Below are 27,360 nucleotides of genomic sequence, written 5' to 3'. Positions count from 1 at the left end.
CTTCTCCAATGCATGAAAATGAAAAGTGAAAGTGAAGTCGCTCAGTCGTATCCGACTCTTCGTGACCCCATAGACTGTAGCCTACCAAGCTCCTCTGTCCATGGGATTTTCCAGGCAAGAGTACTGGAGTGGGGTGCCATTGCCTTCTCCGGCAAGAACCCTAGTGAATTTCAAAATAAACTTTCTTCCCCCTGAAGCCACTGTGTATGATAGTGCAAATGCAATGAGAGGTCATATCTCCAGTTTGGATCCTGGTGACCTTGTGAAAGTGATTTCGCTGCTCTGGGCTCAGTCTCCTCATTTGTAAGACAGGATTCATAGCAGTGCCTACTTACAGGTGGAGGGCCAAAAGGGTTACACAGATAAGGTACTTGGAGCAGTGCTGGCACAGAGGAGACATTCAATAAAAGGCTCCTCTTGTTGTTAGGAGGATTCTTCCCCAGCTCTGTCTGGAAGCCCAGAGTCCTGAGGAAGAAGCCCTCAGTGGGCCGAGTGGATCATCGCAAGCTCACTCGCCTCTGTGCCTGTCTCTAAGGTTTCATATGTAGGTTAGAAGGCACCTCAGGGGGCCAGGGACTTGGCATGTTCTGGGAGCCAACAGGAGGTCTTTTCTCCCACCTCCAGAGCAGCTCCAGGCCGTCCAGTGACTGTGCCACCAAGTCCCTTGCAAAGGCAAGGCTCTCGGCTGAGCTACCAGACTGCCCTGGTGTGGCTTTGAAGGCTGACAGTGAATCCCAACCCAGCAGGATGTTTTGTTTTGGAGGAGCCTTGAAGTCCATCCAGCCTGGGAAAGAGGAAAAGGTAAGGTGGTTGGGCAGGGTTCTGGGGACTGGGTGGTTGTCGGGTACTGCCAAGTGGCAGGTAGCTTTAGGCTCTGAGCAGGAGTCATTTTGCTGTGCTGAAGGCCAGAAGCTTGGTCAGAGGCTGTGGGCTTGCCATTCACCTGCAGCCTCCCTAACTCAGACTTCCAAGATGACTGTCCTCTGGGGTCAACACCAAGGACTGGTTCTGCCCTGAGGTTAGAGAGACCCTGCTTGTTTCCCCGACATCTGGGCATCTGAAGGCCTGACTTCTGGCTGTCATTAGTGACTGGGCCTTGGGCTAAGATACTGTGTTCAAGGACAAACTTGAAGTCAACTTTTGTGATGCCTGTGTTTGAGCCTGTGTAGTCAGCAAAGGAGGCAACTGAGAATGGGTGGTGGACTGGGCCGGAGGGCACCTCCCAACCTGGGGACTGGCTTCAAGTGGAATGTGGGCCTTAGAAAGGATTATTTCCACTCCCTGGGACCAAGTCCTGGGCTCCACTCCACCGCTCATCCACAGGGAAAGCAATGATTTTGTTCCTGTTCCTGAGGACTTCATGGTCTGGTAGGAGAAACTGCATACAAACAATAGTCAGATATCAAACAAGCAATTACAAATGGGTGCGCTTTTCAATTTTACTCCAACTGTTCAGTGCAGATGAGTCAAGATAGCATCATTACCTTTTAAAGAGAAGAAAATCAAGGCATAAATATAAATTGTTACTGAGCCCATATTCATAAATGTTTTAAGATAACATATTCATAATTTTTAAGCCCACAGTACACTTGTGGGTGTATGTGTGTGTAGTATGTTCACATAAATATTCTTTCAGTTCAGTTCAGTTGCTTAGTCATGTCCGACTTTTTGTGACCCCCTGAATCACAGCACACCAGGCCTCCCTGTCCATCACCAACTCTCGGAGTTCACTCAAATTCATGTCCATCGAGTCGGTGATGCCATCCAGCCATCTCATCCTCTGTCGTCCCCTTCTCCTCCTGCCCCCAATCCCTCCCAGCATCAGGGTCTTTTCCAATGAGTCAACTCTTTGCATGAGGTGGCCAAAGTATTGGAGTTTCAGCTTCAGCATCATTCCTTCCAAAGAACACCCAGGACTGATCTCCTTTAGGATGGACTGGTTGGATCTCCTTGCAGTCCAAGGGACTCTCAAGAGTCTTCTCCAACACCACAGTTCAAAAGCATCAATTCTTTGGCGCTCAGCTTTCTTCACAGTCCAACTCTCACATCCATACATGACCACTGGAAAAACCATAGCTTTGACTAGATGGACCTTTGTTGGCAAAGTAATGTCTGTGCTTTTGAATATGCTATCTAGGTTGGTCATAACTTTCCTTCCAAGGAATAAGGGTCTTTTAATTTCATGGCTTCAGTCACCATCTGCAGTGATTTTGGGGCCCCCCAAAATAAAGTTTGACACTTTTTCCACTGTTTCCCCATCTATTTACAATGAAGTGATGGGACCAGAAGCCATGATCTGAATGTTTTCTGAATGTTGAGTTTTAAGCCAACTTTTTCACTCTCCACTTTCACTTTCATCAAGAGGCTTTTTAGTTCCTCTTCACTTTCTGCCATAAGGGTGGTGTCATCTGCATATTTGAGGTTATTGATATTTCTCCCAGCAGTCTTGATTCCAGCTTGTGCTTTTTCCAGCCCAGAGTTTCTCATGATGTACTCTGCATAAAAGTTAAATAAGCAGGGTGACAATATACAGCCTTGACATACTCCTTTTCCTATTTGGAACCAGTCTGTTGTTCCATGTCCGGTTCTAACTGTTGCTTCCTGACCTGCATATAGGTTTCTCAAGAGGCAGGTCAGGTGGTCTGGTATGCCCATCTCTTTCAGAATTTTCCACAGTTTATTGTGATCCACACAGTCAAAGGCTTTGGCATAGTCAATAAAACAGAAATAGATGTTTTTCTGGAACTCTCTTGCTTTTTCGATGATCCAGCGGATGTTGGCAATTTGATCTCTGGTTCCTCTGCCTTTTCTAAAACCAGCTTGAACATCTAGAACATGGTTCACGTATTGCTGAAGCCTGGCTTGGAGAATTTTGAGCATTACTTACTAGCATGTGATGCTGTTAAGTCACTTCAGTCGTGTCCGACTCTGTGCAACCCCATAGATGGCAGCCCACCAGGCTCCCCCCTCCCTGGGATTCTCCAGGCAAGAACACTGGAGTGGGTTGCCATTTCCTTCTCCAATGCATGAAAGTGAAAAGTGAAAATGAAGTCACTCAGTTGTGTCCGACTCTTCTCGACCCCATGGATTGCAGCCTACCAGTGAGATGAGTGCAATTGTGTGGTAGTTTGAGCATTCTTTGGCATTGCCTTTCTTTGGGATTGGAATGAAAACTGACCTTTTCCAGTCCTGTGGCCACTGCTGAGTTTTCCAAATTTGCTGGCATATTGAGTGCAGCACTTTCACAGCATCATCTTTCAGGATTTGAAATAGCTCAACTGGAATTCCATCACCTCCATTAGCTTTGTTTGTAGTGATGCTTTCTAAGGCCCACTGGACTTCGCATTCCAGGATGTCTAGCTCTAGGTGAGTGATCACACCATTGTGATTATCTTGGTCATGAAGCTCTTTTTTGCACAGTCCTTCTGTGTATTCTTGCGCCTCTTCCTAGCATCTTCTGCTGCTGTTTCAGTGAGGGCTCAATGTCTCAGGCACTGTGTTTAGATGCTTTATTTCAATTATTCTTTCTATTGACCTTCTAATGACTCGCTGTGTTAGGTATCAATATTCCAAATTTACAGAGAAGGAAATTAGAGTTGAGTAAGGTTAAATAACGGAGAAGGCAATGGCACCCCACTCCAGTACTCTTGCCTGGAAAATCCCATGGACAGAGGAGCCTGGTAGGCTGCAGTCCACGCAGTCGCTAAGAGTCGGACATGACTGAATGACTTCACTTTCACTTTTCACTTTCATACATTGGAGAAGGAAATGGCAACCCAGTCCAGTGTTCTTGCCTGGAGAATCCCAGGGACGGGGGAGCCTGGTGGGCTGCAGTCTATGGGGTCACACAGAGTCGGACACGACTGAAGTGACTTAGCAGCAAGGTTAAATAATGTCCCCAAGCCACACAGCTCCTCAGTGGCTGACCCAGGATTTGAAGCCAGATCTGTTGACTCTAGTCTTTCCAATCTGCAAAGCACACCAATGACTAACAATGCAGAGCAGAACGTAATGGAAAAAGTGACTTAAGACAGGTTCCAACATGGTGCTAGGGAATTTCTGGGGTGGAAGAATTGAAGGTTGAAGGCAAGAGGCACTAAAGAATTGAGTCTTGCCCAAGGTCATACGTCTGATTGACCAGGAGTCTGAGGTAGAACTCAGGATTCTTGATTCTAGGATCAATACCAGTTTTGAATACTACTGACAATAAGAACTTTGAGAGGCATTCACCTCAACCCTATTTTGTTAACGATAAAATTCTGAAGTCTTCGAAAGTCCGTCAGAACCTGTGTGATATTTGGATGAACCAAAAGCATACGCAAAAAGTGGGGAGGAAACCCACTCCTCCTCCTCTTGGAATCCAGAGCAGCAGCAGGCCAGAACCCTCTACCCTGTCCCCTCATTCTGCAATCTTCCTACTACAAGGCAGCCAAAACAAAAATTTCTAAACAAAGCCAAAAATTGTCTCAAGTCACCTGCATGCTCAAAAATCTCCTGTTTCCACTTGCCCGCAGAATAAAATTCCAGTCTGACTACAACTTTCCAAACTTCTCTCTTTCCACTTTTGTGGGAGAGTCTAGTGATACATATTTTTTGACCATTTCCCAAGTCCTCCATGCTTTGCCATGCATTCATCTTCTCGCATGCTGTTTTCTCTACCTAATGAACTGCTCTATGCCCTTCAAAGCCTGAAATTGCCTCCTCCCTATCGTATCTCCCAGGCAATCCTTTGTGGACTCACACATTATTCTGTTGATAACACGAGCTATAACTACTTATTGATAACTATAATTCCTTAATTAGTCTTGGAATATAGTAGGCGCTTCATAATTTTGGTAAATACATGAATGAAGTCCAACCTGGGTGCCTTAGTGTTTGACCTTACTGTTATGGGTCAAATAATAGGTCTATAAACATGAGGAGACTTGACCAACAATCTTGAGTTTTGAACTCTAAAGATTTAGAAGTAATTTTAGAAAAGAAAATAGTAATGATAACTACCAAGTTATCATTGATAACTAAGTGCTTACTATCTACCAGGGACTGTTTAAATAAGCCCTTTACATACCTCACCTCAGGGCTTCCCTGATGGCTCAGCGGTAAAGAATCCACCTGTAATGGAGGAGACGCAGGAAACACAGGTTCAATCCCTGGGTCAGGAAGACCCCCTGGAGTAGGAAATGGCAACCCACTCCAGTCTTCTTGCCTGTAAAACCCCATGGATAGAAGAGCCTGGTGTGCTACAGCCCATAGAGTCACAAAGAGTCGGACATGACATAGCGACTGAGCACGCACGCATGCCTCACCTCATTTCATCCTCACGACACTACTCTGCAGTAAGGGTTATCCCCAGGAAGATTTTATTCCCTAAATAAGTTACCTCCATTCTCCAACTGGAGAAACTGAGATTCAGAAAAGGAAGGAACGCCTTCCTTCAATTTAAGCCCAGGCTTGTTTGGCTTTAAAATCCAAGTGCTTAACTTCCCAGGTTTTCTGCCTCCAACTCCTCTGAGTGTGAACCTTTCTTCCGTGTTAGGTGGGAACAAATCCCATTGTTCCTTCTGCCTAGTTAGACGCACCATTGGCTTGTGGGTTCTGAGCCATGTGGCACAGGGACTAGTGTTACACATGCAGGCTATGAGTGATCAGAAGTTCCAGCTTGATGTTTGTGCTGAGACCTTGACATGCACCCTGGTGGGGGGGTTGCTAATCACTTACTGAGGACCACCCTGACACCCCTGGATTGGCCTAGGTTGAAAGCTAAAGCGAAAACATAGAAAAACAAAACAAAAAACTGACTTAGGATTGACTGGGGTTTCCCTCTCCTGGTTAAAGGCAATTTGTTAGGAAAATAAAACCCCTTGCTGGAAGCTCAGAAGGACTTCACTTTCAGGACTCAACCTGGGTTCTAGCCTGGCTTTTGTTATTAAACAGCTGTGTGACCTTGGTCAAGAGGCTTAACCTTATAAGCCTTTGTGAGTGGGCAGAAAAGTGGGCAAGAACACAATGCACTTAGGAAGGAAAGATCCAGATGACATCCCAAGAATGGGAGTCTGAGTTGGAGTTTGGGTCAACCCCAGGAGAGAGGCCCAGATTTGTGAATGATAGTGACCCAGTGTGCTGCTGGGGGCCAAGGCCCACCCTGGGGCAGCAACCAAGGAGAGGGGGGGATGTGGGAAAGGAAACCTAAGGCAGAAAAGGCTGCTTTCCTCATGTGGGGTGCCACATGCAGGCCCAACCCCAGTGCCTCTGGGGAGTCAAGTGGTGGGCATCTAGACACCCCCTGCTTCGGGAAGAGTTAACTGTCCCCTTCTTTGGGCCTCCTTGTACCCAATACATTCTTCTATCTCATGAGTGGTTCTACTTCCTTTCACTTTAATGTCAAGCTTCTCAGTAGAAACTGAATTCTTGGAAGCAGGGAAACTTGAATTTTTCATCTCTGTTCCTGGGTCGCGTTACTGACTGCCTGACTCAGGAGGTACCATCTAACTGATGGATGAATGGATGAGAGGATAAATCTTGGGTGAGATATCACAGTAGAGAAAACCTTTAAAGCTTATTATGAATGAGGAGGGACATTCAAGAAGAAACAGAATCTCAGATGGCCTAGGGAATTTAGGAGCAGAAAAGCTGAGAATGAAAACACCAATTCACATGGTCCGTGAGTGCGTGGTGGTCTAGGTAGACTCTAGGCCACTCTTAAACTCCTCGGGGAAGACGTAAAGGCAAGTGGCACCCAGAGATCAGGTTGATTATCTCTAGATGGACTGATAATATATCCTGGCTCATGCTATATATCCTAGAGTAGTTATTAATACCTCACAATGTCTTGACAGTGGTTTGGATGACAAACTCTCTCTTTTAGGCGGAGATATAATTTATCTTCCCTTCCCCCATCTTTTCTCTTTAGTTGAGATACAATTCATATACCACAAAATCTATCCCTTTAAAGCATACAATTCAGTGGGGTTTTTTTAATATATTATTGACAAAGCTGTGCAATTATAATCACTATCTTTTTCTATGGTTTTTAGTATATTGACAAAGTTGTGCAATTATTACTACTATCTAATTCCAGAGCATTTTCATCACTCTAGGAAGAATCTCATACCCATCAGCTGTTCATTCACTTCTTCCTCTCAACACCTGGAAAGTGATAACTTACTTTCTGTTCCTAGAGGTTTACCTATTCTTGACATTTCATATATCTGGACTCATGCAGTATGTGGCCTTTTGTGTCAGCCTTCTTTTACTTAGCATAATGTTTTCAAGGTTCATCTATGTTGGGACAAGAATTAGTACTTTGGAAAACAAAGTATTTGGTCACTGCACTCATAGATGTTAATACTGTAGCTATTGCATCGTGGGTATTGCCCTGGAGCCAAAGAGGAATTGAGATGGAGGATCCAGACTCAGATTTTCGTACTGGAAAGGCCATTCTGTGGACTCTAGGCACAGAAACACAGATGGGGGATAAAGCCGAGAAGGAGCCTCATTTAGGATTCTAGATTCTTGAGCTGGTATTTTTATTGGTTTTGGGCTCCTTGACTCCCTGACAGTAGTTAGAAAGAACTGGTGACAATCTCATCTATTACCAGCTTCTTGGAAAAAAGCAGAACTAGTCGGACACGACTGAGCGACTGAACTGAACTGACTGAATTAAAAAATTAACTGCAGGCTGTAGGTTTGAGTATTTCCTCAGCCACTGGCTTTGCTTGAGTCCCTCTGTGTCTCATCTCTGTACAATGAACACAGTGATAATAAGGAAAATCCCAAAGTGATTAGGTTTTAAGATGTTTCACAGAATCTTCCAGTGTTCTCTGAGCTGTTCTGCAGATGTGTAAGGCTAAGATCCACACACTAGGGCAGCCTGGACCTTTTGAAAGATTCATAGCTCACAATTATGTAGTTTTGAGCATTACCAGTTGGGTAGTTTGTGTGCTAAGCAGTTCGGCCAGGATAGTCTGGGTATGAAAGTTAAAGTTGCTCAGTCGTGTCTGACTCTTTGTGACCCCATGGACTATACAGTCCATGGAATTCTCCAGGCTAGAATGCTGGAGTAGCCTTTCCCTTCTCCAGGGGATCTTCCCAACCCAGGGATTGAACCCAGGTCTCCTGCATTGCAGGCGGATTCTTTACCAACTGAGCCACAAGGGAATCCAGTTTGGGTATACCTCACACTGTGTTAATGGCACGGCGTTAATAATGAGAAAATGTGATGGTTGTTTCTGCAGATACATGTCTACTTGTCTCATTTTCTCTGATGTGTTGAGTTCTCAGGGCCAATTTTTATATAGTTCATCTCTTGTACAATACCCAACCCAAGGCCTTACACATACAGGGGCCGTGTGTACTGGAGGGAAGGAAAGGGAAGACCAAGCAAGTACTGCTTGCTAGTGTGCGGAAGTATTTCCTCATCTTTAGGGGACTAATTAACAATCTGCCAAAGACTTGGGGGCCCCACCACAGGAAATCAAAAGCAGTCCTGGGGTGCCACCAGACTCTATACCAGGAGGCCCAGCACAAAGCAGCTGGGCCTGTGAGTTGGCAGACCTGGGGAGGCTGTCCTCAAGGGGAAAACTGAGGAGGGCAGGGCATGCGAGCCAGGCCTGCTGCGCTGAAAGCAGCAGACGGGTAATTTCCAAATGACCATTTCAAAGGAAGGTTGAATTTCTCCCAGATAAGAGGGAGAGCAGAGAGCATGCCTATATCTCTAACCCCCTGAGCTCACGGCCGTGATAACAGCTGTGGGGTTGGAAACCTAATGCTGATGAAAGAGTTAAAGGGTGGCCCGGGCAGCTATCGGTGACAGTGCTAGGAACTGAGCGCGCTCCTGGAGCGCGGCTGGGGACTGGTGTGACTCCATGAATAGAGGCCACTCTCAGGGAGTTTTTCCTGGAACAGAATGGGGTCAGGGAGCCGCTTGGGGAACAATGGTTGCCACCGACTAGCTGAATTTCTTACATTCACACACCATACCCCCTGATCAAATAGCTCCTTTGTCCGCCTGATATAAAAACATGTCATACAATGATGATTTGGAAGAATGACACGGGTTTGCCTTTCACAGAGATCAGAAGGGCTTGTTGTGCAGCAGGGGGAAAAACATCAGAGTCAAGGAAAACCTGGAGAATAAAAGGAGCAAATGGAAACAGACAGCAACAATAAGAAAGGGCTGGGTGGCTCGAAAGGCAGACAAGGGCTTGGTTACCAGCAGGGAGACGGGGCAGCTGGGCAGCTCCAAGGAAGGGAGAGCTTGCTGGCTGCCTGGTAACCAGATTCATAGCGCCCCCTTGAAACTCTTGAGAAACTCAAGGAATTAAAGAAATGTTCAGAGGAAGAGATGGTCCAGGGTGCTTGGTGTACACAGGGCTGTGTATACAGAATGGAGGGAACACCTGAGCGATCAACCTACTCATACTGTTATTTTATTTTATAGATGGGGAAACTGATATCTGGGGAAGTATGGGGGCTTAGTCATTTACTCAGATTGTCTAGATTCGGGTCTTGTTTTACAGCTGGTTTTCTTATTTTCTTGACTTTGAAGATGGAAATACAGGAATTTCTCAAGCATTCTCTGTTCAGAGAGTAGAAGAGATGAACCGGGACTCTTGCCTTAACCAGTGATTCATTATATAATGGAACTCATGCAAGGCGGTGTGTTTCTGTGTGCCTCTGTTTCCCTGTCTATAAAGAGAAGGTACTCTCAAGTCAGCCAGCCAGCCAGCCCTTAGTTCAGCCATTCTTTGTTAAATACCTTCTGTGCATCCCACCCTGGATGAGTGCACTAGAGAGGGGAGGAAGGGAGAACCTCAACGAAAGATAAGCCACAGTCACCCGACCTAGTTAGGCAAACTCTATCCAGGTAGACTGTGTGGACACCAAACCCTGCTTCTCAGCTGAGACCTGTAATTGAGGTGGGCAGGTTTCCTGTCTGTTTCAGGTAGGTCACACCGAGACTTTGTTGTTCAAAGCGAGAAGGCTCATATAGCAAGATTCCTGCAACTCCCAGTCATCAAGTAGGTTTACAAAGAAAATGACAATTGTCAGTGTCACTAATTAACATTCATCTTTAGTGCAGCAACTGTAAATGGATCTGAAGCCTTTATATTAGATTTCCTTAGAACTTTGTGGGGTTAAAAAGCAAAGACCATTTTGTGTTAATCTATTCTCTTTCATTCCCAGATCCTGAAATCCTTTACCAGTAGATAGCCAGCTCTCAATGCTTGCCCTGTGGGGAATGTGGCGGGTGCCACTCTCCCTGTTCCCCAGCTGGGAGGCTTGGGTCACAGAAAGGTTCAAAGCCCTGCAGTGGGAGATAGAAACCAAGGCTGTCACCTTCTCATTCACTGCTGTCTTTGGACTAAACAAGACACTGGAAAGTAAAACTGGAGGTTAAGCCAGCAGTGCACCTGGTATACCTCTGTTTATAGAAAAGCAGGAATGCTTTTATATTTTAAAATTTTAGTTCATTTGTTTAAGTAGCTAATACACATCTATGGTTCTTCAAAAGGTACAAAAGAGTAGGAAGTAAGTCTCCCCCTAACCTCTGTCTCTACTCACACCATCACCTGTCCTGGAGAAGACCAGTTACTGGGCTCTGAAGAGTTTTTCTATGCATTTATAAATATAGTGGAACTGACCTGCCAATGCAGGTTAGATGTAAGAGACATGGGTTCAGTCCCAGGGTTAGGAAGATTCTCTGGAAGAGGGCATGCTAACCCCTTCAGTACTCTTGCCTGGAGAATCCCACAGACACAGGAGCCTGGCAGGCTATAGTCCATAGTGTTGCAAAGAGTTGGACACAACTGAAGCGATTTAGCACAGCACATAAATATATATGTAAAATATTTTTCCCTTTCTTATGTTTGATATGTAAACTATTCTGCACACACAGGCATATTAAAATGAATGTGAAATTCACAGAAACTCGGGGTTGGAAGGACTATATAAACTCACAGTTTGTCACCAGGTCCTGGAGAAACTGCCCAGCAATCTCAAAGTGAGCTGCTGGTTTTCTGTCCTCAGAGAAATCTGTACATAGTGCCAGAGGCAGGTGTATGAGTTCCTCTGCTCTTCTTAAAGAGAACTCCACTAAAATGTGGCTAGCTGTGGTCCCACAGTGATTTTTTCACATTAAAAAAAAATGGAAATTTAGAGTTAAAAAATAGGAACTCAGGCATATCCCACTCCAGAGATTCCTCCTTCACATGGCACTGAGAGCCCTTTGATGTGACCTGTCATATACAGGTGTTAGAATTAATATTCTGAGTGCTTATTTTGTGTTGCTGCTGCTGCTAAGTCGCTTCAGTTGTGTCCGACTCTGTGCGACCCCAGAGACGGCAGCCTACCAGGCTCCCCCGTCCCTGGGATTCTCCAGGCAAGAACACTGGAGTGGGTTGCCATTTCCTTCTCCAGTGCATGAAAGGGAAAAGTGAAAGTGAAGTCGCTCAGTCATGTCCGACTCTTTGTGACCCCATGGACTGCAGCCTACCAGGTTCCTCCATCCATGGGATTTGCCAGGCAAGAGTACTGGAGTGCCTTGCCATATTTTGTGTTAGGCTCCTAAAAAGTGATACCTACTTTTAATACATTGTTTTGCTTAATCCTCATCACTTTATTAACTCTGCTGTACTTCTGAGGCTTAACTAATAAATGGCAGAGCGAGGAAGGCTTGACCTTAAGTCCATACTCTCTACCTTCCCACGTATTCCCCTGATAGACTTACCTCTGTCTGGTACCTGAAGAGTCAGATCCAAGCTCCCCAGCCTGAATCTGAATCTCCTCCAGCATCTGTACAATTTCTTTCATAGGCTTATCTTTTCTCACTCCTTGTCATGCACTACATGGTTGAGTCATACCAGATCCCTCGTGTTACTGGTCCTTGCATTCTTCCAGGCCCTGCACAGCCTGTTCCCTCCACATGGAATCTTTTTCTCTCCTCTCTGCCTGGCAAACGGCCAATGTGATTTTTCTAAACCTCAGTCTGACTGTTACTTCATTGTGTAAAACCTCTCTGTGTTTCCTCACCACCAAATGTGATCAAGACCAAGTTTCTCAACTTCAAACAGAGGATCTGCATGTTCTGGGTCCTACTGACCTCTGGGCTCACCTCTCCCACTTTCATCGCCTATTTAATGCTTCACCCCCGTGATCTACTTACAGTTCCCTAAGTATTTTGCACACTGTCGGTTCCAGGCCTTTGCACAGGCTGTTCCTTTTTCTTGGAACACTTTTCCTACCTTCTCCTTAGTCTTATGTGGCCTTTGGATCATTGATTGGGTCACACCTCCTCAGAAGGTGTGACCCTTTCCGTTCCAGTGTATCTGTTTATATATATATATATATATTTTTTTTTTTTTCATGCTATGAGTTCCTCAAGGTCAAAGACCAAATTAATATGGGCCTGGTTGCCCAGAGCCTCACATAAGACCTGATGCCCAGACTGTCTTAAGAAATGAGTGATGAGTGAAGGAGCTGATGCGTGTGTAGATGGATGAGCTAGAATGCAGAGTCCTTGCACAGGGTTTTGGTACTCAGGCTGGCCTTAGACCTGTCCTTTTTTGCCAGCTGTGGCCTAAGAGTCTTGTAGTGACTCCCATTATTTGGAACCTCTTCACTGCAGTGTGACCTTATTTACTCGCGTTTACCTCTTGGAGACTCAGTTTCCTCAAAAGTAATATGAGAAAGTAGGAGTACATGATCCCTGCTGTCCCTTCCAGATCAAATGTTATGTGAATCCATGCTGCTTGCAAAGGAGAAGGAATTTTCCAGGCACCGTGCGCGCGTATGTGGGGAGAGCGCCAATGGTGATGGTGCTTGCAAGAGATTTTCAGAGACTTCAGCTTAACTCTAACTCAGAAGTGGGTAAACGATGGCTCGTGGGCCGCATGCCTCTCACTGCCTGTTACTGTATGGCCCACAAGCTAAGAGTGGCTTTTTCATTTTTAAATGAAAAAAAAAATCATAGGAATAATACTTCGTGACATGTGAAAGTTACATGAAATTCAAATTTGAGCATCCATAAGTAAAGTTATGTTGGGATCCAACCAGGCTTATTTGTTTACACATTGTCTATATCTGCTTTTACACTTCAATGGTAGCATTGAGTAGTAGTGACAGAGACTGTATGGCCCTCAAGAACTAAAATACTTACCATCTGGCCTCTTACAGAAAACATTTGCCAACCCTTGTTCTGACTCAAACCCTCAATGGCTTCCCACTACTTGTAACAGTGCTGTCTGTTGTAATGTGAGCCACATATGTAATTTGAAATTTTCTAGTAGCCATGTTAAAAAGTAAAATAAGGTTAATAATGTATTTTATTTAACCCAATACATCAAAAATATTATTTCAATGTGTAATAAATTTACAATTATTAAAGCAGTTTTACATTCTTTTGTTCATACTAAGTCTTCAAAATCTGGTGTGCATTTTATTCTTACAGCGTATCTCAGTTTGCAGCAGCCACATTTTAAGCCTCATATGGCTAGTGGCAACTCTAGTGGACAGCTCAGGGCTCTAAGACCAAGTGTAAACTCTTTGACATGAAGTTCTAGGTCCTTTGTTATTGGGCCTCAGCTTTATTCCTAACTGCTTCCTTAAATGCCAGCCAGACTGATCCATACTATGCCCCCTACATCAGATACAAAATACTTCCACCTCTACTTCCTTGCTCTCTCCTTTTTCTTCTTTCCTTTCTTTTTCTTTATGGGAACAGCTTTATTCAGATATAATTCACATTCCATACAATCCATCCATTGAAAGTGTACAATTCAATGGTTTTTAATATGTTAAAATTAAATAGAGTCGTGCACCATCACCACAATCAATTATAGAACATTTTCATCACCCCAAAAAGAAATTCCATACCCTTTAACAATCACCTTCATTCCTCCCAGCCTCCCCCAGCTGGAGGCAACCACCAATATATTTTTTGTCTCTAGGAATTTGCCTATGCTTGACATTTCATAGACATGGAATCACACAGTGTATGGTCTTTTGTCCCTAGCTTCTTTCACTTTGCATAATTTTGCAAGATTCATCCATGTTGTAGCATGCAACAGTTCTTTCATTCCTTTTTTTTGTTTTGTTTTAATTTATTTTTTGGCTGTGCTGGGTCTTCGTTGCTACACCCAGGCTTTCTCCAGTTGCAGTGAGTTGGGGCTGCTCTTCACTGTGGTGGGCAGGCTTCTCATCGCGGTGGTTTCTCTTGCTGTGGAGCACAAGCTCTAGGCTGTTGGGCTTCAGTAGCTGTGGCTCATGGCTTAGTTGCTCCAAGACATGTGGGATCTTCCTGGATCAGGGATCGAACTTGTGCCCTGTGCATTGGCAGGCAGATGCTTAACCACTGGACCACCAGGGAAGCCCTCTTTCATTCCCTTTTGTTACTTATATTCTATTGCTCTTTCCTTTCTGGAATGCCTTCCTCCTCCAATAACTTTCCTTTTAGGGACTGAAGCCCAGGGCCTCAGCAAAAACCAAAAAGAAAAAGAAAAATCTGCTTTTCCGAGTTTACAATTTTAAGATCAAATGTAGGATCTGAGACACCCACAATAGAGGCCATGAGGAGTCTGACCTCAGTTCCAGTTTCCCTCCAACAGACACTTGGCTGAGCTGACTAGTCTGTTGACAGCTCCATAGGCAATGATCCCCACACTCCATACTTTCACAGCAAGGAAAAAAAAAAAAAAAAAAACCACAAACACCTACTAAACTCCAGCCCTTTTCCTTCAGCTCCTAGGCTTATACTCCAGGTGATTCTGACTCCTCCAAGACCCTACCCCAATCCCTCTCCCCCTTCCTCTGGCTCAACCTTCTGTTCCACTACGGCTCCATCTTTTTTCCTCTCCTGGTTCTTCCTTTCCTATTGTTCCCCCTTACCTTGCCCCTTTCCTCCTCACTCCCCATCCTTTTTTAGTCTCTTATCTTTCCTATCCCCTTCCTGTTCTCTTCTTTTTCCATATCTTGGTTGCTCCCTTCTTCCCTCATCTCCTCGCACTGCCGTTTTTCTCCCCTTCTCTCCTCTCTCAGTGCACCCCTTGTACAGGTGTGGAGCTGGGAAGGCCCTTAGGCTCATCTCACGGAAGACAGCCAGGCATCTAGAAGTCAGATCTGAGGTTGAAAGTTGGCTGCATCAATTAATAACTGTGGAATTTTGAGCAAATTACTCAACCTCCCTTATAGGATTAAAGGTATGTAAAGTAGCACCCAGTGAGCTCTCAGTCACCATTCCTTATCCTTTTCAAGCTCACCCTGGAGAAGAGAGGAGGAGCCCCTTCCCCACAGGTTCCACAGAACCCCCAATCCCCTCTGTAATCTTTCCTTCATACCTTCTTATCTGGCCCCACCCATACCTCACATGCCATCGCTCTCATCCGGAGGCCACCTGATGCTGTCCCCCCACCTTTGCTGTCCCCCGATCCTTTCTACAGCTTTGCTACTCCTCTCCCCGCCCCACCCCACTTTTGCAACTCTTTTCCAGGCTTCTCCTCAGGGAAGAGCCTTACTGTGCAGGTACTGGGGCTTCTGTGTGACTTTAAGTCATGCAAATCCTCAGGGCCTGGGGTGGTCTCAGTGGCAGAAAGACCCAGCTCACCTGAGTGCCTTCTGATGGGCTGATTCTCTCAGATGGGGCTTCCGTGGTTCCACTGAGTCTAGTGGAACTTCCCAGGTGGCGCTAGTGGTAAGGAACCCGCCTGCCAATGCTGGAGATGTAAAGAGACATGGGTTTGACCTCTGGGTCGGGAATAGGGCAGAGGAGCCTGGGGCATAGGGTCGAAAAGAGTCAGACACGACTGGAGCAACTCAGCATGCACATACACACTATGCCTAGTGGGCAAATGTCACAGGCACGTCTAGTCCTTGGAGCCTCAGGACCAGTTCTTTCTGATGGGGCTGGGCTCAGCTTGAGTTTTAAAATTTCTCTTCTTCCTCCTCCTCTTTGTTAAGTTCTCCATGTTATCCTAGTTGTGAGAACCTGCTAAAGAAAGTTTTGAAAGTACATAAAAGTGAAAACAGGCAATTTCTTCCAAAACTGTGTTGCCCCTCTCTGACCATATGGTCTAGGTGAGAATGTGAGCTGCGCATTGTGTTGTTTTTAAAATACTGGAATGCTGCTCTAATGACAATGGAAGTAGTGATAATAGGTGAATCAACATTTTCTATGTGCACTATTCTAAATGCTCTTTATGTTTAGCTCTGGTATTATCATTATTTCCAGTAACAACTGAGAGACACTGGCCTTACAAAGGTTGAGCATTTGCCCTAGACCATGCTGTTGGTAAATACGTGGTACAGCCAGGATTTGAATCTGAGTTTGACTCCAGAGCTCCTGTACAGCCTCTCCTCTCTACTGGGTGTTCTTTACACGCAGTGTCTGTGTTCCCTCTGACTTGGGAGACTAGATCTCCTGTCATTTCATGGCCTCTATACAGCATTCTCCATTGGTGGATCTTTGCGTGCGTGCTAAGTCACTCAGTTGTGCTCGACTCTTTGCAACCCTATGGACTCTAGCCAAGCAGGCTCCTCTGTCCATGGGATTCTCCCAGCAAGGATACTGGAGTGGGTTGCCATGGCCTCCTCCAGGGGATCTTCCTGACCTAGGGATCAAACTCGTGTCTCTTATGTCTCCTGCATTGGCAGGGGGTTCTCTACCACTAGCATCACCTGGGAAGCCTTGGTGGACCTTTAGGAGACAGGAAACCAGTGAAGCCTGGGTTAACTCTTTGGGAAAAGTCCTATCAGGCCTGAGAGCCAGTCATCCTCACCTGTTTCTAGGGATGCTAAGGGCTGGACCACAAAGGGGCTGATCCTGAGGATGCAGTGTTCCTTCTGAAAATTAATAATTCTGCAGCCACAGCTGTAAGTATTCAATAATAACCACAACTATCTGTAGGGCTTGGACTAGAAGTCAGGCCTTCTTTAGACACTATTTTGTAAAGCCATTTTATTTTGGCTGCTCTTGGTCTTTGTTGCAGTGTGAGGGGCTCCTTGTTGTGGTCCAGTCTTCTCTCTTGTTGCAGTGTGGTCGAGGGTGCGGGTTCCCGAGGGTGTGGGCTTTCTAGATGTGGGCTTAGTGGGCCCACAGCAAGTGGGATCTTAGATCCCCAACCAGAGATGGAACCCACCTCCCCTGCATTGGAAGGTGGATTGTTAACCACTGGACCACCTGGGAAGTCCCTATAGAGACTTTCAGTGAGCCCCCACAATAACTCTACAAGGTGGGTGAAATGATTTGCCCAAAGTAAGTGTTAGGATTCAAATCTAGGCTTATCTGGGGCTGGACTATTTCCATCTTGCCCTTCTCTTTTCTGTAACAAGGGTAAACATTCACTAAGAGAGAGCCTGTGTCCTGTGCCGGGTGCTCTGCTGGAATTCTTCCATATATTATTATCTCCTTGAATCTGCACAGTAATACCTTCAGAGAGAGATGATAAATATTCCAGTTTTACAGATGAAGAAGCTGAGGTTCAGAAAAGTTGAACCCAAGCTCAAAGTTGTACTCAAGATTTCATGGCCAGTAAGGAGGAGAAACAATATTCACCCTCCCGTTGCTTGACTCCTGAGCTTATGGCCTGTTTGCAACCCGGGATTAGAGGGCAGAGTTTTTATCTGGATTGAGGGTTTGAACTACAGCTGGTTCAGCCCAAGCAGGCCCTTGTTTAGGGAACAGGTAAGGGCTGAGATCTGCCTGAAATTTCTTCAGGACCCCAGGTTCTTCCTCTGACACCCTCTATGGGGTAAATCAGAGAGGAGGCTGGCTGCTCTTTCTCTTTCTGTGAGGGGGTCATAAGGAATCTCTGTGATGTTTTCATGGTTGTGCTTTAGTCCCCGCATCCTGTACATCTAGTCCCTGCTGAGCTTTTGGCTTTCTTGATTTTGTTTAAAAGAAAAATAGCCCATGCCTGAGACTCACAGACTGGAAAGAACTTTGAAGGAGATCTACTCATGCAACCTTCCGTTTGATGCCTCTCCGCACCCCAGATTCTTCCTCTCTCAGGATTTCACATGGTCTTGGATAGGAGAGGGAAAAGAATGAAGGTGGAAGCATAAGGACTGGAATAAATCCTTCATGGTTCTGAACATTGTAGATCAGCAGTTCTCAAAGTATGCTCTGGGACCCCATGGGTCCTCCAGATCCTTTCAGGGGTCTGCAAGGTCAAAATTATTTTCATAATAATACTGTTATTTGCTTTTTTCACTCTTATTCTCTCACCAGTATATGGTGGAATTTTCCAGAATTATGTGATATTGCAACAGATGAAATATAAAAGCAAATATGAGAATTATATCTTCTATGAAGCCAGAAATTAGATTTACAAAAATGCAAAGCAATTCTACTCCTTTCACTGATTTTTTGGAAAATATTTATATGTAATGAGTTTATTTCGGAGAAGGCGATGGCACCCTACTCCAGTACTCTTGCCTGGAAAATCCCATGGACAGAGGAGCCTGGTAGGCTGCAGTCCGTGGGGTCGCTAAGAGTCAGACACGACTGAGCGACTTCACTTTCACTTTTCACTTTCATGCATTAGAGAAGGAAATGGCAACCCACTCCAGTGTTCTTGCCTGGAGAATCCCAGGAACGGTGGAGCCTGGTGGGCTGCCGTCTATGGGGTCGCACAGAGTCAGACATGACTGAAGTGACTTAGCAGCAGCAGCAATGAGTTTATTTATTTAAAACATGAGTTAACTATCTATAGAACTTCTCAGTTTCAATTTCTAATATGGTAAATATTGATAGCTATAACCCACATAAACAAAAACTCTTTGGGGTCCTCAATACTTCTCAAGAATGAAAAGGGTCCTGAGAGCAAAAAGTTTGAGAACTGAGCTTTAGACCATCACTAGCATCACACTGACATTATCTTAGGTCTAATTGTGAGTGGAGCAAAAGGTTTCTAGAATCACAATCCTGACAACTGGCATTTCTTATGAGAAGAGCCAGTAATAGCTAGGTCCTCTAACCCCAACAGGACCCAGAGATGATAGCATAAAAATCTGAACCAAAGTCAGGCTCAGTTCAGTCCAGTCACTCAGTCGTGTCCGACTCTTTACACGGACTGCAGCATACCAGGCCCCCCTTCCATCACTATCTCCCGGAGCTTACTCAAACTCATGTCCATCGAGTAGGTGATGCCATACAACATCTCATCCTCTGTCGTCCCCTTTTCCTCCCACCTTCAATCCCACCCAGCATCAGGGTCTTTTCAAATTAGTCAGTTCTTCGCATCATGTGGCCAAAGCATTGGAGCTTCAGCTTCAGCATCAGTCCTTCCAATGAATATTCAGGACTGATTTCCTTTAGGATGGACTGGTTGGATCTCCTTGCAGTCCAAAGGACTCTCAAGAGTCTTCTCCAACACCACAGTTCAAAAGCATCAATTCTTTGGCGCTTAGCTTTCTTTATAGTCCAACTCTCACATCCATACATGACTACTGGAAAAACCATACCTTTGACTAGACGGACCTTTATTGGCAAAGTAGTGTCTTTGCTTTTTAATATGTTGTCTAGGCTGGTCATAATTTTTCTTCCAAGGAGTAAGCATCTTTTAATTTCATGGCTGTGGTCATCATCTGCAGTGATTTTGAAGCCCAAGAAAATAAAGTCTGTCACTATCTCCGTTGTTTCCCCATTTATTTGCCATGAAGTGATGGGACTGGATGCCATCATCTTAGTTTTCCGAATGTTGAGTTTTAAGCCAACTTTTTCATTGAACAGTATGAAGAGAATCAGGCTAGGCCCTATAATATCAACTATATCAAAGAGTAAATACATTTGTGGAAATGACTTAAGAAATGAGATTTTTGGCGATATTTTTTCTTCAATTTCATTGAAGTACACTAACCTGCACATATTTAAAGTGTACAATTTGGTCAGTTTTGATATATGTGTACACCTGTGAAAATATCACCATAATCAAGATTACAAAGATTTCCATCACTCCCAAAGTTAGTTTATGCCCCTTTGTAATTCGTCCTTCCCTCCACCCCATCCCCAGACAACTGCTAATATGCTTTCTAACTCTATAGATTAGTTTGTATTTTCTGCAATTTTATACGCATGGAATCACACAGTAAATACTTTTCTTTTGGCCTGGGTCTTTTACTCTGCATTGATGATTTTGAGATTTATCCATGATATTGTGTTGGGGATGAGATTTGAACTCTAGTTCTGCCATGTATTAACTCCAATGAGTTTGGGGAAATTACTTAAACTGTTCTTCACAGAGGAAACAATAAATAAAATTCCTATCTTGCATAGTTGTGGAGATAAAATAAGTCAATATAAGTAAATAAAACACTTAGTTCAGTTCCTGGTACTTACTGGGTAGTTGATAAATAATTTTTTTTGAACATATGTCTGGGGTAGGAATTAAGGAGGGTAACTAGCACAGCATGGGGATGGGGGAGAATCCTGTTTAGACTAACTTGATTCATAGCTCAGGGGTAACTATTTGTTAAATGTTTCTCACTTGCACACCCCAAACCTCCACACGTGCCAAGTTAACCAGGAAATTTTCCTTTAGCAAGGGCTGGGAACATGGAAATTTGTAGCTTTGAAAGTCCTGCCAATTTGGAGTCACCCTGTTGGGGAAAAAAAGAGTCCCACTAGGTTGCTTTGAAATGGAAAAGGCATATTCCTTCTTCTTCATTGATTCCAGGTCCAACTGGCCTGATTTGCTCAAACTTGGGATGAAAACCCCTTGTCTGGAGATGGAGGTGGGCTTCAGAAGGTACTTGGCCAGAGGAAGTGGGGGATTGAGGTTTCTGTGTGACTCACTGCAGCTGAGCCTGAGTCGGGACAGAAGTGGTTGAGCTGAGGAGTTTCTCCGAGGATCCAAACGGGTTCCATTGCTTCTTGGCCTTTTAAGCGCCGCAATCATGTTGTGCTTGCTACTGGCAACTGAAGCTTGTGTCCTCATGCTACTGAGAATAACTGCTCTTTCCTAAGCCTGAAGACATAGTCTGAGAGGGGAAAAAAACCAAACACAAAGAGGACAAGAGAGAAGAGAGGAGGGCGGGTGAGAGCAGGCTGAATTGATCGATGTCTGTTCAGGTCTGGCTGGAAAACACAATGAAGTGAAAAGGCTTCTTGGCTGGCGTGCTTTTCTTCATCTTCTTCCCCCAGGGTTGGAAGTGGGAGGGAGGGATGGGAAAAAAAGAAAGGAAGAGGTGGAGGATTGGCAAGGCCTGAGCAGAAGCAGCGCACCACCCTCAGAATTGGGGAGGGAAAAGTAACTTGGTGATTCTGGAACCCTCTCGGGGCACCCACTTACTGGTCAATCCTTTCCTTCCAAAGGAGACTGTGACTCAGGGCAATGCTGCCAGGAGGGCATTTTGAATGATGGAAAGTTAAAGTATCAGAAGCCAGCCCATCCCTGCCCTAGAAAAAACACCAGATAATTCCAGTTGGGGGTGGGATGGGTGTTGATGTTGGTATTTTTCCAGTTTAGAGTATCTGCAAACTTTTATTGCGTTCTTACTTTGTGCCAATTCCTATCCTGAAGTACTTTGTAGCAGTTGTCTCAATCCTTCCAACAGCTTTGTGAGGTGAGGGTTGTGTTATTATCCCCATTGTACAGATAAACAGAAACTTACAAAGGTTAAGTAAAGAACCTAAGGTCATATAATTAGTAAGCGGCAGAACCAGGCTTCCTTATCAGGTCTGTTTGAACTCTGAGCCTGCATTCTTGAGCACCTCTCTGTGCAATATGTTCAGATATTGTTTCTTAAACAGTTCACAGTTTACTATTTTTCTGAGAGGAGGAGGCTTGGAGCTGGGAAGATGGTACCTGGATAGTTATGTGTGAAATTCGCTACAGTACAAAGTTGAAATAAATGCTTCAGCAGGCCAAAGAAGAGAATACTTATTTCCATAGGCCTGGGATGATGAAATTAAGGAAATCCTTTTACTTGAAAAAAAAAATTGAAGTATAGTTGATTTACAATATTATATTACTATAGTTTCAGGTGTTCAATATAGTGACTCAGTATTTTTGTAGATTATACTCCATTTTAAGTTATCATGAAATACTGGCTATATTCCTTGTGCTGTACAATATATCCTTGTAGCTAATTTATTTTATACATAGTAGTTGGTACCTCTTAATCCCCTACTCCTATCTTGTTCTTCCCTACTTCCCTCACTCCACTGGTAAACGTTAGTTTGTTCTCTGTAGTGTAAGTCTTTTTCTATTTTGTTATATTCATTCGTCTTATTTTTTAGAGTCCACATTTAAGTGACAACATATAGCATTTGTCTTTGTCTGACTTATTTCACTAAGCATAATACCCTAATACCCTCCAGGTCCATCCATATCATTGCAAACGGCAAAGTAAAATTCTTATGACCAAGTAATAGTCCATTTTAATATATATCACATCTCTATTTATCTGATGATAGGCACTTAGGTTATTGCCACGTCTTGGCTAATGTAAATAATGCTGCTATTTAAAATAATTTATTTTCAAATCAGGGTTTTTGTTTTCTATTTTTTTTAAATGTGTGACTTTTTAAAAGGTTAGAAGCTCAAGCAGCAGCGCTAACTGCCTGGCGTCATCTAGGACTGTGACCTTGGTTAAATCACTTGCCCTTTCTGAGATTTGAGTTTGTCATCTGGAAAATGAAGGTACATTCCTTAATTCAACAAATGTTTGCTGCTGCTGCTGCTGCTAAGTCGCTTCAGTCGTGTCCGACTCTGTGCAACCCTATAGACGGCAGCCCACCAGGCTCCTCCATCCCTGGGATTCCCCAGGCAAGAACATTGGAGTGGGTTGCCATTTCCTTCTCCAATGCATGAAAGTGAAAAGGGAAAGGGAAGTCGCTCATTCGTGTTCGACTCTTCCCGACCCCATGGACTGCAGCCTACCAGGCTCCTCCATCCGTGGGATTTTCCAGGCAAGAGGACTGGAGTGGGGTGCCATTGCCTTCTCCACAAAAAATGTTTACTGAGAGCTATTTTGTGTCAGGCATTGTCCTAGGCAACAGAAATGTATTGGTGAATAAGACAGACAAGGACCCTGCACTCACAGAGCTTCCATTCCTGTGGGGACCTACTTCTTCCCTGATCTGCTTGACCAAGTCTGTTTCCATGGGACCATGGGCCTAACCTTTATAACACTTAGCAATTGTTGTAGTTTTTTGACCAAAGTCTAAACTCATTGAGGGCAGGCACAATGTCTGATTTTTTATTTTGTTTTTAGCTCATCAGCCACTGGTTCATATTAGGCGTTCATTAAATACTTGTTGAATAAATAAATGAAATGAGATTGTGTATATAAAGGACCTGGCATAGTGAGACTCAGTGAAACATTATCTTCTAGTATGACTTGACATTTATGCTTCTCAGTTTGAAAAATGACATAAGCCACATCTATACCTACCTGCCTTTGACATCTAGTTCTGCGTAAAGGACTCTGCTGTTTGCCTACTTAACTGTCGTTGCCCTTTCTCCTTGTTGGCAGACCCCAGAGTTTTTGATTGTTCACCCTTCCTCTACCTGTAGATCTGTAAGTGGCACACCTGGGATTTGAATCTAAGCAGTAGGTTTCATGGTATGAGCTTTTAACCTTTAAAAAAAAAATCACATATTGGTAAATATTTGCATATCATAAATCTGACAAGGAGTTAATATCCAAAAAATATAACTTCTACAAGTCAACAACAGGAAAACAAACAACCCAGTTAAAAACTGGGCAAAAGGGTTTAACTTTCTCTAAAGAAGGTAAACAAATGGCTAGTAGGCACATGAAAGATATTCAACATCACTAGTTATTAGTGAAAAGCAAATCAAAGCCATGATCGGAATCTTATCTCAAACCCATTAAGATGGATATAACCCAGAAAATAACAAGTATTGGTGTGTATGTGGAGCAGCTGGAATGCTTGTACACTGTTACCGAGAATTTAAAATGGTACAGCCCCTGGGACTTCCCTGGTGGTCCAGCCATTAAAACTCCGAGTTCCTATTGCAGGGGGTCCAGGTTTGACCCTTGGTCAGGGAACTATACCGTGTATGCTGCAACTAAAGGTCCTATGTGCCACAAGTAAGACTCGGCACACACACACAAAATATCTGTAACTTGAAATAGTTTAGCCAGTAAAACTTTTTTTTTTTTTAAGTGATGCAGCTACTATGGAAAATAGTGCGATGGCTCCTTAAAAAAGAGACAGCATTTGATCCAGCATTTCCACTTTTGGGTATATACCCAAAAGAATTGAAAATAGGGTCCTGAAGAGGTATTTATATACCCATGTTTGTAGCAGCATTATTTGCAATAGCTAAAAGGTGGAATCAACCTGTGTCCTTTAGTGAATGCTTGTTCATTTGCTAAGTCATGTCTGACTCTCTGCGACTCCATGGACTGCAACACGCTAAGCTTCCCTGTCCTGCACTATCTCCTGGAGTTTGCTCAAACTCATGTCTATTGACTTGGTGATGCCATCCAATCATCTCATCTTCTGTCACTCCCTTCTCCTCCTGCCCTCAATCTTTCCCAGCATCAGGGTCTTTTCTAATGAGTCGGCTCGTCACATCAGGCCTTTGATGATGGTTAAATAAATAGTGGAATATCATCCAGCCTTTATTTTTTATTTATTTATTTTTTCTTTTTTTTTTTTTTCATCCAGCCTTTAAAAGGAAAGAAACTCTGATATATGCTACAGATGCATGAAACTGAAGACATGCTAAGTGAAATAAACCAGATACAAAACGATAAATAGTATATGATTCCACTTCTATGAGGTATCTAGAGTAGTCAGATACACAAAGACAGACAGTAGACTGATGATTGCTAGGGGGTTGGGGGTAGTTATTGATGAACAGGTACAGAGGGAGGGCAAACCAGGATGAGCAGCTTGGAGCTGGGCATGGCAGCCCCAGAGTGAATATCCTGTGGGGCTGACCTGCAGTGTCAGCAGCATGAGTGTCCCATAGCCCACCATGCAGAGATGAGTTCAGCCGAGGAGGCTGGAGGCCCATCAGGAAAGGCTCTGTAAGTGCCTGAAGAAGGGCCCTCGGCTGGGCCAGCAGCTGCCCTTGACTGTGGTGGAGTCCGTCAAAGTGCGTGCTGTGGAGAGTGGGGAGCTATGTTGGTCCCTCTCAAAAAAATAGGTGCAGAGCTTTTATTTTGTAAAATGAAAAGAATTCTGTAGATGGATGGTGGTGATGGTATCACATCAATGTAAATGCACGTGAAGCCTTTGAACTGTATATTTGAAAATGGTTAAGATGATAAATTTTATGTTATGTGTATTTCAATTTTAAAAAAGTTAATGATCAATTTTTTTTCAGCTAAGATTGTCTATTAGTATGAGGATTATATTTCAATATAACTGATGTATATATGTGTATATGTATATGATGTCACGACTGAGCGACTTCCCTTTCACTTTTCACTTTCATGAATTGGAGAAGGAAATGGCAACCCACTCCAGTGTTCTTGCCTGGAGAATCCCAGGGACAGAGGAGCCTAGTGGGCTGCTGTCTATGGGGTCCCACAGAGTCGGACACGACTGAAGCGACTTAGCAGCAGCAGTAGCATAAAGCCACATATTAAAAATGAAAATAAAAGAACTTTCTTAAGTTCATTATCTCAGGCCTGCAGGCCCACCAGGTCTGCAAGTTATGGCAATCACATTGGTGTTACTGGTGATGTGAGTACAAGTGGAGATGAGATTCTAGCCAGTGGGATATGAGGATAAGTCCACTGGGGGTAATTCTGAGATGAATTTCCTGATTAAAAAAGACACATGGAAAAAAAAAAAAAGACATGGGAAGATAGGGCCTGTCTGCTTCTGCTTCTTATGTCTTCTTATCTTGTCCACCTAAGATGCCTAGAACCATAGCAACAATCTTGGAATCATGAATGGTGCTAACGGAGACAACTGAGGATTTCAGAATTAAAAACTGCTTCATCCAAGATGGTGACTCGATGACATCATTTAATTCTAAACTAAACAACCCTGGAACCCTCTTTCCTCCAGACTTACTGTATGGTATTATAAATGTTCTTTATTGTTCAAGCCATTTTGAGTTGAGTTTTCTGTAACTGGTGGTTACAGGCATCCTAACAGATGCAGACTATTATAAAATCAGGCTTAGGGTTTTCTGGCCCTTTGATTGCTTTTCTTTTGTGCAACCTTCCCTGAGTCAGAATAAAACTCACTTTCCTCTCCCAAGGAAGCACTGTTCTTTGACAGCAAAAAGTCTTTGGTGCGAGGCTGGGAGTCTGTGGCAGTTGTGGAGGTGCACCACCCAGACCTCCCTTCAAGGAGGAACTTGCCGCGGCTGTCTTTTGGAGCCAAGTCCTCACTCTTCACAGCCCTGGCTAATGACTGAGGGTAACGGGAGTGTGAGGCCTGGCCACTTCCACTCAGTGGAGGGCTCCTTTGACCAGCGGTCTTTCCTCCAGAGCCTTTTCCTGCCCACTGCTGCTCTTCTCCTTTCACAGACACCACCGCCCCCCACCCCAAACGGCTCCCACACCTCACTTGGGGTCTGCTTCTCAGAGGACCCAGCTGGCACAGAGTAGATCACGAATAACTCCTTTTGAGGGGCTTGTCCAGCCTGGTCTGAAAATAGGAGACCTACTTTCTCCTCCTTGTCATTCTATCTTTCTAAACATATTCCTAATATCTCGAACAACAGATCAGTAGACACTCAATTATTTAGCAATGAAGTGCCTCTTAATGCCAGCTCAGCTTTGTACTGGAGGCCTTGAGTTCCTTATCTCAGGCAAGATAATCCTCAGGGAAATCCCAAGAGATGGGTACAGGTATCCTTATTTAACAGATGAGGAAACCGAGTCCTGAAATGTTAGGTGATGTTGCGAAGGTCACATTGTCAGAATGTGGCTGATCTCATTTTATTCAGATCTGGTTGTTAGCCCCTCAGAGAGCCCTGCTTTCCTACCTGGAGCACCTTCTCTACCTCCGTTGTTCCCTATGACTCTGCCCCACTTTACGGCTCTCAGAAATCACTGTTGTATTTGGTGTCTCTCTGTCTCTGAAAGGGAACCTTTCCATGGCAGCAGTCCTGTCTTATTTACTGCTGTAACCCCAGAATCTAGAACCATATCTGACATTAAGCACTATTCAACTAGTCACTGAGTGGATTAATAAAGGAAACTAAGCTCAGTATATTTATTTACATATATATTTACTGTGAGATAATGAGTGTTTGTTGTTTTAAGCCACTAAGTCATGGAGTAATTTGCTAAGGCAGTGAGAGAGAAAAACATTGTGCAGATATTTTATATTAAACATTTTAAATCAAGCCATTTCTGCCAGTTACTGGGAGAGCGCCTAAATTTGGAGTTGAAAGAGTTCCCCGGTGACCCAAGCCCCTGGGACTG

General features: G+C 44.1%; 2 long non-coding RNA genes across 4 annotated transcripts in view; one reads left to right on the top strand and one right to left on the bottom strand.

The window, feature by feature from the left end:
- Positions 1-661: 661 nt before the first annotated feature.
- Positions 662-26,033, top strand: LOC147344209 (uncharacterized). Its single transcript, XR_015155231.1, has 2 exons — positions 662-801; positions 25,837-26,033. It is a non-coding gene; the product is annotated as an uncharacterized LOC147344209 (long non-coding RNA).
- LOC147344207 (uncharacterized) overlaps positions 13,761-27,360 on the bottom strand; it is a 39,406-nt gene continuing 25,806 nt past the window's right edge. Inside the window, exons 6-8 of one of the 3 annotated variants that reach the window (XR_015155228.1) lie at positions 15,823-15,979; positions 15,599-15,707; positions 13,761-14,321 (exon numbers count right to left, since the gene is read on the bottom strand). This is a non-coding gene — a long non-coding RNA (uncharacterized LOC147344207). Of the gene's footprint in view, positions 14,322-15,598; positions 15,708-15,822; positions 15,983-18,649; positions 21,121-27,360 lie in introns of those variants that run through there. The other 2 variants (XR_015155224.1, XR_015155227.1) reach the window with 2 other exon arrangements.

Source organism: Bos grunniens, chromosome 26 (assembly GCF_055505025.1).
Source record: "Bos grunniens cultivar Pamir isolate PY7600 chromosome 26, Bosgru_T2T1.0, whole genome shotgun sequence".
Lineage (NCBI taxonomy): Eukaryota > Metazoa > Chordata > Mammalia > Artiodactyla > Bovidae > Bos > Bos grunniens.
This window is presented reverse-complemented; position numbering and strand designations above follow the sequence as displayed.